The 13,933-nt window shown below is 36.0% G+C and overlaps 1 pseudogene; it reads left to right on the top strand.

Moving 5' to 3' along the window:
* The first annotated feature begins 1,423 nt into the window (after positions 1–1,423).
* LOC120154408 lies at positions 1,424–4,675 on the top strand (annotated as a pseudogene).
* Positions 4,676–13,933: the final 9,258 nt, after the last annotated feature.

Here is a 13,933-nt window from a genome sequence, read left to right as displayed (position 1 = left end):
CATCAAAGTCCTATGCTACAATTACCAAGAAAGGTCTAACAATATATTGTTTCAAATGTGGACAACCAAAGGACCTGCAAAGGAATAGTTGGAGGTAGCATGCCACCTAGGAAACCTTTTTTCAACACATCAAAACAAACCAACTAAAGAAAGATTGAATTTAGGCACAACAGGACAAAACTTTGATACACATGTTTATATAGGTTAGGAGAAGAACTACATCAACAACCACAACATTATCAAGGGATACAACATCACAAGCACCATAATCACAAGATGCAACATCACAAGTTAATTCATTTATCTTTGTCCCTATTCCAGTCCACTCATCTTATTCAACAAACCAACAAGCAGAAACTGTAATGGCAATTAGATGGAGGCCAGCTTCACAAGAAGATGCACTGCCAACCAGCATTTAAGTCAGTCAAGCATTGTAACCCAGACTTTTCAAGAAGATTGTCCCTATAGTTTTACAAAACGACCAAGGATAGTGTAGGTTGATACTGGTTGATAACTTATATATTTTGGGTTGAATACTTGAGTTGATGAAATATGGTCATTTCAACGCATGTGTTTATTGATTTTGATATTTTGTTTAGGGTTTAGTAGGTTTTATAGGTTGATATTGTTTCAACTTACGTGCTTATGTTTACTTTATGTTTTTGTACACATATATTTATTATCAACGACAACTCTAATTAAATGACATTTATTTGTTTACCATTCACGTTGTCTTATATTGTTCACTGTCATGGTGTTATTTTACATTCATTACATGCATACTTTAAATACATTTCAAGTACAAATATATGAATTTGTCAATTTCACATAAATTGAAGGATGACATTTTACATCTATTACATCATTCAAAAAAATGTTATAAATTTATCTAAACCCTAAATCAAATCTAGTCAATCAATCCTCAAATTTCACTCTCAAATTTCACTTAAAATTTCGTCACCATTGTTGTAATATCAATGGTTTAGGTATCATACCAATACAAACCATAAAACAAAATCCAAGTAAATTTTCATTCCTTCTTATAATTTCATTTGCTTTGATTTTCTTTAACAATCCCACAAGAACAATACGTACTCGTGGAGTCATTGGAGGATCAAACCAACAGAAATATCGACAAGCATATTGAATCAAACTTCAATAATTTTTGCAGCCAAAAAATCTTCTTTCGGGATTATCATTGGACTATGATGCCCCCTTAGTTGAACCGGATATCCACACTCACAGACCGAATATGCAATGAGTTGTTTCATTCCACTGTCTTTTTCTGTTTCTTCCACCGTCAAACTTCCTCTTGTAATTTTTTTATTTCTGCCGCTGATGAGAAGAGAAGAGAATGAGACAAATGAATTTGGGATTTAGGGTTAGGGTATTAGGCTTTTATATCAGTTAAATTATTGTTAAAATGCCAACAAAGATCCTACTTGGATTACGTCGTTTTAATGAAACCATCCATGTCATCACCGTCACGGCAAGGAGATGTCATGTAATCGTCCTGTTAAAGGATCAACGGCGGGGTGACATAATTGAAGTTAAACATAAACGTCAATGATAAAATTGACAAAATTGAAACATCTCGAGTCCGAACTTAAAGCGAGTGGTATTTAAAGCAATTTACCTAAGATTTATTAAGCAGACATTACCTGAGTTTCGTCCTTTTGGTGTACGAGCTTAATAGCTTCGACATACTGTGTTATATGGAAATTTCGTAATAAATAATGCTTCGAAACTTGGCATTTGCAAGGTTCCAAGACTTGTATGCGTTAATTTTTAAAGTTTTTATTGGCAAAATAATGCAGTTAATTATTCTGAATTTTAATACCCGGCGTTGACTGCTACAGACTTTTATGCCTCTGGTGGTGACAACAATGCACTTCTTGTTGCTGTGGCTGGTGGCAGCAATAGAGAAGTCATAGATGTAATGTAGATTTGAAGGAAATTGCTTCGCTTATTGAGTCTGGTTCCTACACTGAGGAGGTCTTCCGCATAGTCTGCGGTGTTCGCCTCACGTTCGGGCTGAGGCGGAAGCTCACGGCGCCTCTTCTCTCTGCATTTCTCGATTTCGTGTTGCAGCCTGGTTCTGAAGCTCATTCCACATTTTCCTCATTTCTTCCTAAGGTACATTCCTCAACTTCTTCTTGGCTCTTTTCTTCTTTGTAGCTCAATAAAGCTTTTGCTTTGTTTGATAACTTAATATCAAGTCATTCTTGATTTGTTAGTCTCTACTTTACTTAATTCGGTGGGTTAGTTAACACAATGAGCTCACTGCACTGCTATTTCTTTGAAATGGTTGAAATACTTATGTTCTTGAATTCTTTAGCTATTGCAGACTGTGCTTTTAGACTTGATGGTATTTTACTATTTTGTGATATTGATATAAGATTATCATATAGAATTATAGAAAATGTTATTTTCTCAAATATGTAAACTATGCTGCATAAAAATTGGATGCGGTCTTGAACAGTGATTCTATGGGGCATCTTTAGGTTGATTTGGCTTTCAAATGACAATATCTTTAATGTATTAGCTACGATTGATGTGCATTAGAGGTCTGTTCTTGTTTCTTCAATATCAACCTGGATTCTCCGAAGTTTGTGTTCCTAGTCCTGTGTGTGAATTAAATAAATGATTGCAGGAAGATGAACATTGCATGGAGGAAGTCGATACTGTAACATATGCCGTTCAGACTCCAACAAAACATTTGTTGCCAGAGCTTGAGATTTATTGCTATTTGCTTGTTCTCCTTTTTCTTATTGACCAGAAAAAATACAATGAGGTCAGACTTTTTTCTGAATTTGTATTTTCTTTTTCCTTTATGGCCAAATCCACCTTGTTAAACTGCAGATATTCTCTTGCCCTGATCTCTTTCAGGCTAAAGCTTGTTCCTCAGCAAGTATTAACCGGCTCAAGAGCCCAAACAGAAGAACTCATGATACCTTGGCATCAAGACTATACTTCTATTACTCGTATAGTCGTAAAGCTATGAGCTCACTGGTGATCTTGCCAAAATTCGTGGGTAAGATATTAATAGCTGACTGTCTCCTCTATGGTTGCTGCTCTGTTTGTATGCTTCCATGTATAAATTTAAGTTAAAATGCAACTTCAGAAGAACAGAGGAAGTTAGATGTGTCTAATCATTTCTCTAATTCTTTTTTTGCACTTGTACTTGCAGAAATCTCCTTGCCTTGCATAGTATTGCTACACGGCACCACAATGAGCTCAGCCTGGTTTGTCATCATCAATATAGAGGTTGATTTGGGTAAGAGATATTAGAGCTAATGCACAATATATTGTCATATTGCAGGAAACACTTCTAAACTTCTTGTTGCGTAATTATCTCCATTTTAACCTCTAAGATCAGGCTGAAAAGTTGAGATCTAAGGCACCAAGATTTGAAGCGCAATCGAACCAACAGGTAAATGCTGTCTTATTCTTTTGCTTATTTAACTTGAGCATCAGACTTGGCAGATTTTGCAATGATCATTCCTTTTAATTTTTTCATATGTTATTATTCTCTTGCTGGAAAATCAATACTGTTTTCCTTTATTCCGATGGGTGAGTCACTACAGTATGAATCTTTTCCAAATATCATGAACATGCACATATCTTGGTTTATAATGTTAGATATGTCCTAAAATGGGCAAGTTGTCTATTCAAGGTAAGGCTGATGATATATCTTTTGTTCTGCAGTTTTCTCGGTATCTCTTCTACCAAGGGAAGATCAGAACAATTCAGTTAGAGTATACCGGTGCAAAAGAGAGTCTGGCACAGGCTACTCGTAAAGCCCCTGTTGCAGCCCTGGACTTCAGAATTCAGTGTAACAAATGGGCTATATTGGTCTCTCTTCTGTTGGGGGAAATACCTGGGAGGACAATCTTTGCGCAGAAAGGAATGGAGAAGGCTTTGAGGCCATACTTTTAAGTGAAAAATGTTAAGTGTGGTTTGTTGATGATGAATCCTTATACAAGGAGAACACAAAATTATTCCGACTTTTCATCTTGATCATGTATACTTACATGGATGTTGGTACCTGCTTATCTTAGTTTCGATTTCAAAGAGAAGATTTCGTGGGTCAACTTTTCAGGATGTACGGATTGCTGACTTGGAGCTGTTTCAGAGTGTTGCAGTGAAATTTACTAGCACCTTGAGTACTGACAAGACCCAAAATCTTATAGCCCGCCTGCGACATAATGTCATCTTCATTGGATTACGGAACATCAGTATCTCTTATTCATTCATTTCACTTGCTGACGTTGCTGAAAAATTGAGGTTGAACTCTGAAACTCCAGTTGCAGATGCGGAAAGCATTGTAGCAAAGGTTACCCGTGATGGTGCAATCGATGCTACATTGGATCATGCAAATGGTTGGATGGTGTCAAGAGAGATTGATGACATTTATTCTACAAATGAGCCTCAAACTGCCTTCCATTCCAGGATTGCTTTCTGCCTTAACATGCACAATGAAGCAGTTCAGGCCATGTATTTTCCACAAAAAACGCTCAAGGAGAAAGGAAGCGCCTAGAAAAGGAGAGAAAGGCAACAGCAAGAACAGGATCTCGCAAAGCACATTGTCGAAGATGACGATGACTATTTTTTTTTAAAAATTCCTTGGTGCTTGTGGATGCAACATTGTTTGTTTCTGAACCTGGTTGGATGATTCACTCTTGTTATTGGTAATTCAAATAGAGGAAGGAAACTAACAAAGTCTCCGTCGTGTATAAAAGAGTCTGGACTCGAGAGTTCTCATTTATTGAGTTGGTATAGCATTAACAGGAACAAGAAACAACGGTTATTGTTTGTTTGTTTTTTCGTTTGATTGCATTATTGTTGGACTGATTGTTTTTACTTCCTTTCCTTTTCGGATTAAGGTTGTAATGTTGTCAATGATTCTTCACAAATTCATTCAATCTTATAGCTTGAATATGACTTCAAGCCTTCAACATTCTAGCCAACGTAAGACCATGTGATCCAGTGGAAATACGTCACCACAAAGCAAATCCAGTGGAGGTGTCATATAATCTTGGAATGGCGATGTAACTGTCAAATAAAACAACCCCATAAGACAAGACAACAACTGGGCTTATGGTTTTTGATCCTTTCAGCGTTGAGAGGCTCGGAATTCTTCATCTTTGCTCAGATAATTCAATTTTAAATACTCGAAATGAATCTGTTTTCATTTCATCTCCATTTGCAGGGATCACATGAACTTGTTGTATGATAGTTTGGGCCCTTATTAAACACTGGATGCAAATCAATTAGATGCATTCATTCCGTGAATGTCAATGGGAGAGACTATTTTGATTATCAATGTAGGAGGGGCAGCAGGATTGCGAATAAGAAGCACAAGGTTGCACTGCAGCTTCAGCAAATGTAACACAGATTTTCTATGGTAGTGTATGATTCTACCATTTCTTACAAGTGCAATAAACCAACAAACCTTTTGCAATTTACCCATCAAAGGGTTAATTAAACTCTCTTCTGTCGCATACATGGAGATGCACACTTTGTAGGTTTTCCCGAAAGCAAATTTGAATCAGAAAGCCTCACCCATTAATGTCGTTTTGTCTCTTCTTTTGCGCATATATATATATATATATAGTCTAAAAATTATTTACATTTTTTTATTATTTTAATTTTAAAAATAATTTTTAAATCTAAAACCTAATTTATAAATTAATAAAGAATAGAGTCCTTGATTGCCTGTCGCTATTGTTGCCGTGACATAGACTGGACCACTTTTTTTCTGCTATGAAATGTATCCCATCGAGATATATGGCAATTTTTCTAATAAATTATCGATGATCGGTATATTTATCGATCTAATATCGGTCAGATTATATTTCTCGATTTAATACTCGTAGCAGTAAAGCGCATCTCCTGAATCACGTTATACGTTGATTTGGTGCTACGTGGGTATAGCGCGCCTCCTGTCCCACGATATACGGTGATCTGGCGCCACGTGAGTATAGCGCGCCCCCTGATCCACGCTATATCTGAGTATCTGACACGTGGGGTATAGCGCGGTGCAGGGGGTGCGCTATACCCCTAAATACACGTCCCCATCCTCCCTATAAATACTCTCATCCTCAAACACTTTTATCACACCAAATTCTCTCAAATTCTCTAAATTTCTCTCAAATACTCTATCTTTTTAAGGTATATTTTATAATATTTTTACTATTATATATTTACTTTATTTAATATTTTACTAATATAATTCTTTTGCAGATATATAATGGAAGGCAGTCTACTTCGCTCGAATGGAAATCATATATCTCTACACTTTGCTGATACGGTAACATTTTAACGTTTTAATTTAATTTAAATTATTAGTAATATTTAGTTGATTTATTTAATGCATGATTATTAGATTAAGAATTAAATATCTGGACACTTTGCTGATACGGTAACATTTTAACGTTATAATTTAATTTAAATTATTAGTAATAATTATTTGATTTATTTAATGCATGATTATTAGATTAAGAATTAAATATCTCGACACTTTGCTGATACGGTAACATTTTAACGTTTTAATTTAATTTAAATTATTAGTAATAATTAGTTGATTTATTTAATGCATGATTATTAGAGTAAGAATTAATTTTTGTAATACGGTAACATTTTAACGTTTTAATTTAATTTAAATTATTAATAATAATTAGTTGATTTATTTAATGCATGATTATTAGAGTAAGAATTAATTTTTGTAATTATTTATTTTTAGGAGAAGGACCATGTATTAGATCCTTTTATTAGGAATCTTAAGTTAGTGATAGTCAGCCGTGTCTTGCTGTACTTAGTAGAGGCTGTATTCGGTTACATAGGTAGATATCAGGGTCACTGTAAGATAGAGCCAGACTTGATTTCTACCTTAGTAGAGCGGTGGAGGCCGGAGACCCGCACATTCCATCTTCAGTGCGGAGAGTGCACGATCACGCTTGAGGATGTTTCTATGCACCTGAGGCTTCCGGTGGATGGAGATGTGATATCGGGGATAGCTTCCGGTTCTTGGACTACTTTGTGTCGGGATAGTCTAGGACGTGTCCCGGAAAATTTTATCGGAGGTAGGATACCGTTAAATTGGTTAGATGCCAATTTTCGGGAGTTGAGCGCAGACGCCTCTGAGGATGAGGTTAAGATGTATGCACGGGCATACATACTGCAGTTGATAAGAGGGTTGCTGATGACGGACAAATCGCGTAACCTAGTTCACTGCATGTGGTTGCGACATCTTAGCGACTTTCGTCTCGTCAGATCATTCAGTTGGGGCTCGGCAGTTTTGGCTTTGCTATACAGGGAGATGTGTGGAGCCACTGACTACAGACGTAATGCTATCGGCGGATGTCTCCTGCTGCTGCAGTCTTGGGCATGGTATCGATTGCCCTTTTTATGTCCTGTTGTGAAGAACTCATTCGTATTTCCACTACTTCTGAGGTAATTATAAAACTGATTTTGTATATTAATAATTTTATACAGCGTATAACAATTTTTTTTCCTTGAATAGGTGGTCTACTGATAGGAAAAATCATCAGGAGCTACCTGATGATTTAGAAAAAATTAGGGTGCTAATCGATCAGAAGAGTGACACACATGTATGAATTTTAATGTTTAAAAATCGATTTTAGATTATAGTTATATAATTAGATTATTATTTTGATAAAAATTATATATTATTTGTTTTAGTTTGAATGGGTGTCATATTATACTGATGATGTGAGGGCGGTGATCCCACCTGAGTTGAGGGGTCCATCAGATGTTTGGATGGCGATGATCCCTCTGATCTGTTATGCGACCGTCGAGTGGCACTCCACTGATCGCGTGCTCCAGCAGTTTGGTTGTTTTCAACCAATTCCGGAAGCACCTCGCAATATGGATGAGTTGCATAGCTTAGATAGACTCGAAAAGACAGATACAGATTGGCTGGTGAGGCATCATGAGTGGGTCGTGTTGTGGGAGGATCGACATCGGTGACTTCCTCGTATAGAGCCCATTTTTACTGACTTCTTGATGTATGCTGAGGATTATTATGAGTGGTTCAACAGTAACGGGAAACCATTTCTACTTCCCGAGGATGCATGAGGGCAGACCTTTCCACGACATTGACAGAGACGTTCACCGACACAACACCATCTTCCCCCGACTCATTGACGGAGAGCAGGTATTTCCGGTTCATCCTCAGCTGCACCAGCAGCCACCGCAGCCATATATGATGTCGCATCCATATATGATGCCGCCATCGCCTTTCCATTATCAGATATCGTCGCCGCCGCCTTCACCTGGTTTTATGACCCCGTCACCGTCACAGATGACCCCTCCTGGAGGCTATTATGGGTCTAAGTTTGCAGATCCAACTTGGGGTTCATATGCTGGATATTTGGCGGGTTCAGCCTCATCACCCATGGCCACAGCACAGACACCTCTTGTACAGTTTTCACACTCAGTGATGTTTGGGTTTTCCCAGTTTTCGCAGGCCGGTGGGATAGTCAGTCATACACCTCCAGGGTCCTTATTCTATGGAGGTGCTTCATCTTCATCAGCTCCTCATCAACCTAATGTACCTGCTCAGGACGACGACGACGACGATGACGACGACGATGATGGTGACGGCGACGATGATGATGACAGCGAGGAGTCAGAACCAGTGATACGAAGAAATCTTACTCGAGACTGACAGCCACCGCCCTGCGGAACACATTCGCGACTCAGGCATCGACAGATTTTTTTTATTATATTTGTATTTACTTTATTTTGTTTAATTGTAATTTTTTATTATTTATCATTTAATACTTACTTTATTTTGTTAAATTTGTTGGACTTTTTTTAATATATTTCAGTTAATTTTGTTTATTACCATTTAATATCAGTTATTGTAATTTGGTTATCATTTACCATTTAATTCTTATTGTAAGTTTGTTGTATTTAAATACCAAATTGTTATTAGTTTGATAAAATTTAATGATTGTGTTCGTTTTTTTAATCTTCATCAGTGATTATCGAATAACATTAACTTGAAGTAAATGCGAATTAAAATACAAGAATTATTATTTGATAAACAAATACATCATTTCCTCATCAATTGTTACTTAATGACAACAGAAGTGGACATGTTTTTCTAGTGTGTCCTAGGTTTCTACAATGGCCACATCTTCTGTCTTGTCTAGATCTTTCTCGAATATCCATATCGCAATAAATTCGATTGGATTTTGGACGACCACGCTCCCTCAATAAACTCGGATTTGATACAATCGGAAGCCAATCTTGAACCTCATCAGAGTCTTTTTCATTACCTATGGGGGGAAACTCAAATTCGTATACCTTAAAAACTTCAGATAGTAGGTATATGGGATCCACAAAATGGCTATAGTCTTGACGTGTATGCGAGCAAGCTGCTATCACATGAGAGCATGGATACTTCAGAGCTTGAAAAAACCCGCAGTCGTACGTTTTGTCCCTTAGATTTACTCTTAACGACACAACTTCAATCCCTTGAAGAGGTCGCAGCAACTCTGTGACACGAAACATTTCATGCCTTCTTGAGAAGCTTGTTACAGACATTCCATTTGATGCAACAATTTTTTTCTGTAGATCTGCAACTAATCTAGGGTGATAGACATGACCGCCTTGCATCCAGGTTTGAGCTTGTCCCCCGAGCTTCGCAAAAAGTGCCCCCAAACGAAACTATGTAGTTTTTACCAAAGCCGCTACAGGTAAGTGACGTGCACCCTTTAAGGTTGAATTGATTGCCTCAGCCAAGTTGGTCGTCATGTGTCCATATCGATATCCACCATCATATGCGTTTGTCCACATTTCTTTATCGATGAGGCTGATGTAATCGTATCCTTCCTCGTTCTTCGCCCGTAAATCTTGAAGCATTGATTCAAACGTTCGAGGAAGTAGTTCGTAACCTGATCAAAAAATGTATAACTTACTAACTTGCTTTCTTTGCAAAATTAAAATGATCAAAAAATGTATAACTTACTAACTTGCTTTCACTTACCCATGCGCACAATTAATTGACGCTCATCATTCTTCTTGTACCTTCCATGATAGTTCGCAGCAATGTGTCGGAGACAATACCTATGTTGGACAAAGGGTGGTTGCCATATTGGACCCAAAGACTCCATTGCTGTTTTGATCCCAGCTCCGCGATCTGAAATGACACAGATTTTTTCCCTCGTGATAACATGTGCACGTAAATTTCAGAGGAAAAAAACCCAAGAATATGTATCTTCTCCTTCGACAAGAGCAAAAAACAACTAGAAGAATGTTGCGATTGCCATCTTGGACAACTGTCAATAATAAAACTTGCTTGTATTTTCCATACAAGAAAGTCCCGTCGATCTGGACCACAGGCTTGCAGTATTTGGCAGCATTAACGCACTGTGGGTAACTCCAAAAAACCCGGTAGAATTGGCATCGATCGCGAAGAACTCGATCATTATGGTATGCATAGGAGGTTTCGAAGTCCACAATTGTCCCAGGATTCAACGTCCGCACCAGCCTAAACCAACCTGGAAGTTCGTTGTAAGATGCATCACATTCGCCATGAAGTTTGACAATGGCATTATGTTTTGCCAACCAAGCTTTTTTATAGGAGACGGTGTACCCCTACTGCGATTGTATAGCTGAAATCAACACTGCAACAGCTATATGAGAGCTTGTTTTTACCATGGGCATGATGGCTTGGCATATCACTTCAGAGTCCAAGTTGGGATGATCTTGGTTGACCCCTCCAGCACAACATGTGTGAGGACCGTTGTATACTGTTAGTTCCCATATGTTGTTTTTCCTCTTCATTTTCGATACGCGAACCATCCAATTGCATCCGTTTTCGCGTCTGGCACAATATCATATATATTTTTCGGTCGTCGATCGATTGACTCTGGACTGAATAGAATTACGAATATTGTAATTTTTTATAGCCATCATCGCTTCTTCTTTGCTTGAAAACTCCATGCCTAAAGATAACTCACCATTATTTATTGATGAGTAATATCCATAGTCACCGAGATGAGGCATATCCGCAAATTCTGGCCCGTACATTGCACCATAATCAGCTTCATACATGTGTGCAGGAGGGTCAGTTTGTGCCACATTTCCTCGAACTTCATCATCATCGGAGTTGAATTGCGGTGATTCTGGGTGAATGAATAGTCCAATCTCAGCACCATCCGCACCAGGCTCACGAAGCGATTCTTCTGGTGGAGATGATGGTTCCTCCATGCTCTCCACATTTAGGTCGAAGAACCTACTACTACTTGCACGCCTTCCCCTTGAACTGGAAGACATATCGACATTGAGATCGAAAAAGTTCGTAGTCGAATGCCTCCCTCAGGAGCTTGAAGCCATCGTGTCAAATGGAAACTGCACAGATAGTTGCGTCGATGGCATCTCCATATGGTCAAAGAAATTTGCAGATGAATGCCTTCCCCTTGAACTGGACGCGGTGTTGTCATACGGATTGTTCGTGGACCCACCTCAGTACATATCGTAAGGAGTTACGGATGAATGTCTCCCCATTATGACATTAAAATCATTACACATTACTGTAGTCGGGCTGTCAACTTGTTCAACCAGCCCATAGTGTGAGCTTAAAGATTGACCCCGAACAGCACGCACTTGAACAAAATGTGCATACATCTCAATAGCGGCGTCTGAATAATTACTTTGAGCTTCAATCATCATTTGAACATCATCATTGTTCGAAAGTTCGAACGATGTATAAGTTAATGGCAACAATGATGTTGGAAATCTGTACTGCAACGACGACATTCTTCTGTTACTTCAAACATGAATCTTCCTCGAAATCTTCGTTATCAGCTCCTCAAGAGTTATGTTTCTCTTGAATGATATTTTAACATGCTCATTTGATACGAATACAACGTCGGTTTCATCTTCTCGAATTTCACTATCATAATAAACAATAGCTGAAAGTCGCGCCATTCTTTGAGTTTAAAAGTGCGGTAATATTATATCTGCAAAAAACAATAACTTAAACAAACCTGATTAAATAAATTATATATGAACGAAAATATAACACAAAAATTTTTTTACACATCAACGTAAATAATTTAAATAATATAATTTTATATTATTACCTGCACCGCAAAACTATATCGACGTATGCTCTCGCTTTTTAATTTTACAAACATAAAAATTAATTAAAAATGATTAGTATAATATTTTTTCAAATAATGATAATAAACAATAAGTATAATTAAAAAATTATAACAAAATTACCTTATAACGAAAAATCGCACGAACTTCTAAATTAAATATAAGAAGATTGCCAGAATTATTACTCGTTGACGGAATTGTTGTATTAATTTATAAGAGAGGAGATATGCGAGGAGATGTGAGGAGAGATGCGAGAACGGAAGGTATTTATAAAAATATAAGGCGCGGTACCTGCACCGCGTTATATGTAATTATTATATAGTGCGGATCAGGGACTGCGTTAAATATAATTTTGGAACGGCGTATAGCGCGGCTACTGATCCGCGCTATACCCCTACGTGGCGTATAGCGCGGAGCAGGGGGCGCGCTATACCCCACGTGTAACCCAGTCAGCGTATAGTGCGGTACAGGGGGGCGCTATACTCCACGTGCCGCCAAATCATCATATAGCGCGGTTCAGGGGGCGCGCTTTACTGCTACGGGTGTTAGATCGGAAAATATAATCTGACCGGTATTAAATCGATATATATATATCGATCACCAGTGATTTTTTGGGAAAATCACCGAGATATATGGGCAGCCAGCCAAACACCTCTCTTTCAGAAATATAACAAAATTTCTTAATAGAAAATATATTTGTCTCAATGATAGATACATCTATTAAAGTGTTTTACATGGGTAAAATTTTTAGGATAATGTTTGCAAAAAATTAATGCTTCAATCAAAATTATTTGTTTTATGTGAGAACATAAAATGTTCCAAAAAAATTTACTCTATTTTTTAATGAGATAAGACAAATTTTACAATATAATTTGATGTCGCTTTGTGATCTGATGATTAGTTAAGGATCAGTTTTTCACGTAAAATATTTTTCGAAAAACGTTTTCCTCACTTTTCGGTGTTTGGTTGGAGAAAAACAGATTGATCAATGTAAATTATTTTCTTAGTCAACAGAATTTCCTTTGCATTGTCTGAAAAATTACTTACGATTTAATTTTCCGTAAGTCATTTTTTAAAATTTTCACTTTAAATCATAAATACTCAAAATAATATTATTTTATAAATTTAATATTAATATGATATTTTAGTATCATTTTAATAAAAATATTAATTATTAACATATTTAAAATATATTTATTAATATAATAATATTATTATTACAATAATATACTCAATTATATTATAATATATATGATACTATTATATTCTTATTTTAATAATATATAATAAATTATTAATAAAATTATATTATTTCTTAATTTCTTAAAAATAATATTATTAAATTATTAATAGTGAATACTTTATTTATGTATTTAATATTAATATAATATTCTAATAATATTATAAAAATTCCTTAAAATATATTTATTATAATTTTAAAATATAATATAATATTTTTATTTTTATAGATATTCAATATAATTTCATATTTTTATTTTAATAGAATATACTAGAGTTAATATTTTATTTACAAAATTATAGAAATAATATTTAATAATAATATTGGCATAAATATTATTAAATAAATTATTCTAATATTTTTAAAATAATATTAAGTTTTTATAATAAATAATATTATTTATTATTTATATTTGCAATAAATAATTTTAAAAAAAAATTATCAACTAATGAAGAATGATTTACACAACATATTCCAAACACCATAAAACATTTTTTAAAGAAATATTTTTCAAAAGATGTAATTCATTTTACGAAAAATATTTTCTAAAAAATA

This window comes from Hibiscus syriacus, unplaced genomic scaffold (assembly GCF_006381635.1).
Source record: "Hibiscus syriacus cultivar Baekdansim isolate YM2019G1 unplaced genomic scaffold, ASM638163v2 tig00111129_pilon, whole genome shotgun sequence".
In the NCBI taxonomy this organism is placed as follows: domain Eukaryota; kingdom Viridiplantae; phylum Streptophyta; class Magnoliopsida; order Malvales; family Malvaceae; genus Hibiscus; species Hibiscus syriacus.
This window is presented reverse-complemented; position numbering and strand designations above follow the sequence as displayed.